The sequence below is a fragment of the Meleagris gallopavo genome, chromosome 3, assembly GCF_000146605.3.
Source record: "Meleagris gallopavo isolate NT-WF06-2002-E0010 breed Aviagen turkey brand Nicholas breeding stock chromosome 3, Turkey_5.1, whole genome shotgun sequence".
Taxonomy (NCBI): domain Eukaryota; kingdom Metazoa; phylum Chordata; class Aves; order Galliformes; family Phasianidae; genus Meleagris; species Meleagris gallopavo.
The window spans coordinates 44,967,148-44,971,654 of record NC_015013.2 but is presented as its reverse complement, the minus strand read 5'-3'; positions in this window follow the sequence as shown (position 1 = coordinate 44,971,654).

The following is a 4,507-nucleotide window of genomic DNA, read 5'->3' as shown; positions in this document are numbered from 1 at the left end:
GCACTTGTATGTATTTAAAAAAATAAAAAAAAAGAATTTGCTGCTCTAGTAACTTTTCTAGTTGTATGCCAAGCACTTATTCTGTGGCTGTGGCGTTTCAGAGCACGGTGTGATGCTAAGGTTGAATGTACGCACAGCTTGAGGTTGCGCGGTGTGCTTACACGGACTGCCGTGCTATCGCTATACCACCATTTGGGTTTGAGCAGATTGCATGCAGAAAAAAATAGTTGTGCCAGAGAGACTGCATCTTCCTGTTGTACCGGTGTCCTCGGAGGGACTGAAACTCACTGACCAGGGCAGTCCAGCAGAGTCCTTGCTGTTTTGAATTACAGCAGGCAGTCACTCACCTCGGGAGAGGCCCTGTGTGCAGCTTTTCCCTGGCTCTAACAGAGCTGTGTGCCACAGCAGAATTTTCCTGGCTCTAACAGAGCCCAGAAGTGGGGTCAGCGAACTGCTCAGAGGAGAAACTGGGTAGAACACAAAGCTCAGCAGCGTGCATTTCTCTTCTGTTTCCATTCTGCTGTATTTTGTACCTGCATGCTGTTATTTAAGTAGCTCCATTTTCATCTTGAGGCCAGGACCCGTAATGCTTCCTTAGCATGTGTCATTAAACACGTTTTCCCGCTCACAGAATGCACGTGCACACACGCAAAGATGAACAGGATGCCAGGGGAGAGATGACTTGTTTTAGTAATACAAGGAGTAAATGGATGATCCAAATCTGGATGACAGGCTGTGCACTCAGAGGATCTGAGGGGAGTTCCCCAGCATGCTGGTTCTGCCAGCCATTTCACAAGAGAGCTTCTCATGGCTTGCTCAAGCCTCCACACCTTATTTCTCAAAATTTCAAATTCTGGGAATAACCAGAACTGCCTTCATGACCTGGAAGATCACAGTGGTTGATATTTGCATCATTTTCATTTGCACTTCAGTGCTGCTACATTGCAACTGGCAGGACAGTATATTATTAAAGTGTCATTCCACTTCCTGCTACTCCCAAAAGAAATTACAGATAACGATACAAACTGGGGTGTGACTTAGATTTTATGGGGCTAGATTTACTATTTTTGAAAATGAATACAATTGAGTCTTATTTTGATCACCAGTCAATTCCAGTGGGCATGTTCTTTTCCTTTTGTTTCTCTTCCTGTCCTTCACACCTCTGCCTTCACTAGAGATCTGATTGCACTGTTTCCCTAGAACTCAATGCTGTCTCCATCCATCTCTGCATGCAATTTTCCCATTTCAGCCTTTCTTTGAGGCCCTTATTTTCTCCAATCTAATGCAGGTTAGGAAGGTTTCTAGTTAGAAACTGTCATTGAGAGTCTTGACGTAGAGACCAACTCAAAGAAAGGCATGCAAGTCAGGATTTTGGGTTTTGAGAAAAAGTCAACCACCAAGATGATTTTCTGGTCTCCTCTTTTTTGCTTACATGGCTGTTGGTTTGTATTGTTCGTGAGTATAAGTAAAATATATCTTCTTTCAAGGCTCTGGAAAACTTCTTTCTAAGCTGTGGAGGCCAATAAATAAATGATTGCCTGAATATGCTTCAGGAGTGATACTGGAGCAACTTCCGTTCCCAGGCTGAAGTTATTGCTTCTGTTTCCCATCCTGTTACAAAGTTCCTTTAATCTTATGAAATGTAACAGGCATTCCTTTAATGTAAATCGGTGTTTCATAAATAGAGTAGCCAAGGTTTTGTAATGTCTGTAATTGGCCTGCATTAAAATTATGTCTAATCCACTCTTATGCCACACACAACTGGATTTTTTTCAGCCTTCTCTTCTGCTTTTTTTTTTTTGTGTGAATAAACTCTTTTTGCTACGCTTGTGAGAAGTACACCTGTCGGCTTACTGTGACTTGCTTTGCTAGAGAAGCAAATATAATCAGTTTCTGTACCTCTGATGCTATTCTGAGCAGTGGGTAATATTTTCACAGTCCTCTGCAATTACAACTGGGGAAATTTCACCAAAGTCAGTACATTTGCACAGAGATTAAAAGAAGGGTGAGAAAATAAGATGAGAGGCTAACATGTTGAAGTCCACAGGTACTTTTTGGAGGTTTTTTGGATTAGAAAATAATTTTGTATGTCATGAGAGACCCAGAAGAATCTCACTTAAGGAAAGGGGGGGGGGGGGGGGGAGGGGAAGGCATGAAATTTCCAAGATTTCTTCCCTGTGTTTGCTTTTAGGATATTTGGATCTATGGAGCATAGATTTTCTAGCAAAACAAAACAGACGGTTGTTTCCCAAATTATATGCAGGTAGTTATACTTTCAATCTAGACATTTTGTTTTACTTGTGAGGAAATATTTCAGGACAGTACTGCAAGCAGGTCAGTCTGTCTTGGAACTTCCAGAAGTGTGTGGTGAGTATAAGCAGAACAGTGAGATGAGATTTGTAACATGTAACGAGCACCTCTCTGTAGGTGCTTGTCCTGGCAGGTGTTCTTGAGACAGCATTTAGGCCCTCTGTCCTTTCCATTCTCTGTTGTATGATTTAATCATAGAATCATTAAGGCTGGAAAAGACCTCTAAGATGACTTAGTCCAATCATCAGCCTGTACACCTTGCCCACTAACCACATCCCTCAGTGTCACATCCACACCATTCTTGAATGTGTCCGTAGGCAGTGACCCCCAACCCCCACCTTCCTGTGCAGCCTATACCACTGCTTTACCACTCTTTGGGAGTAGATTTTTTCCTAATATCCAACCTGAACCTCCCCTAGCACAGCTTAAGGCCATTCTCTCTCATCCTATCACTGTAACCTGGGAAAAGTGTCGACAACCTCCTTTCAGGTCGTTGTAGAGAGCAATAAGGTTTCCCCTGAGCCTCCTTTTCTCCAGACTGATCAATCCCTATTATCTCAGCTGCCACCAAAAGGCTTGTGCTCCAGACTCTTAGTATTTCAAAGGTGCTAAGAAAGGCAAGAAAGGCAGAGTCCAGCAACACATTTACTCACAGGAAATATAAAAGAAAACAGGAGTGATGAAAATAAAAAGCAGGAGCATAGCAGGTTTTTTAGAGAGGTTACACAACACAGCTGAGACAGTTGCAGCACTTTGGATTTTGCTTTGGACTGAGGAGCAGCCTGAGGGCTTTCTTAAAGTGGTGCTTCTACAGTGGTGTGGTTAAAGCACTGAGAAAACTATGCATGGCATTGAGGGAATTAAAATGATTAAGTGGAGTTAATATTTTGGTGTACAATAATGAACATCAGCAAGAGTTTGAAGCAAAATGTTCAAATCTGTCTTCACCAGTTTGGATAAATAGTTAGAACTGAGGCTTTACAGCTCATGAAGCAGAAACGTTAGCCCATTTGTCAAGCCCATGCTAAGGCAGCAGTCAGCAAAGTCAGTTACGTGTCAGAACCATCTGAAGCTCCTTCACATGTGGTATTTTAGACTACAAAACCCAATAGCTGAGGGTGAAATTAGGGAGATCCCAGCTTCCTTTCCTGTACATAATACAAGCAGAACTGTTTTGTTTGGTCCTAAAACAATTCTCTTTAGATAGCTTTAAAATACTTTTATGCATGGAAATGTAACTAAACAAATCAGTGTTGTAGAAGGGACGTAGGATATTGGTCTTCTTGGTGCTGTTTTTCATTTAATATAGTTGTGTAGAAATAAACACTGCTTAATCTTTGCTTTGCTTTGGTTTTCCTAATTTCAAAGAGTTTATAGTTGTCACTGGTTAAAAAGTAAGGCAGCTCTTTTTGCTAGTTGAGCATTATCGTCCTACTCCACCTCCCCACCCACCCCTCTATATATATATGGGGTTCTTTTTATGAAGAGGTGAAGGGGGAAAAAAAAGAGAGAAAGAAAATGGGAAAATTGAGGAAACATTTTTAGTGACTGTGTTCCCGTACGTGCATTTGCAACTGATGTGGTTTAATTCTGAGCTTATAGCAGTAAAACCCTTTAAAAGGAGATTAAGATTTTTCCAGAGTTAGATCATTGTTTCCATATCTGAGGAGAAGCCTGAGTCTTTGGTTTTGTTATGTACACAGCAATTCTTTGGGACTGATGGGTGGTCAGCACTTGGACGTTCAAACAGTATTACACACAGAAAAATTAAATATTGTGTGTCTTTGTTGGCAAAAAGAAAATGGTGGAATTTGCTTTACTGTATGTTTTTTAAAGTAAGAGCAGTGAGTTATTGACCTTGTAAATATATATGTATTTAAGGAAAAATGTCTTTGTGTGAAAATTTATGGGCCTCAAGGTTCTTTCCAATGTTACACGTGTTTTCTGTAATTTCCTAAATCACAATGACTGCCATCATCCTTTTATGAATGCCATTCTCAATCCCTTTCTGAACTGCCAAGAGAGGTTCCTGCAAATGCCGTATTCCCAAAGACTGCTCATTATCTCCAAAGGGTTTTTTACTCAGAGGAGCTAAAATAGGTTCTGATAGAATTAGACCTGTGATTGTTTTTCAGGATTAGCTATAATTTTGTTAGTAATTGTATTATGTTAGTGTCCACAGCATGAATGGCATTGA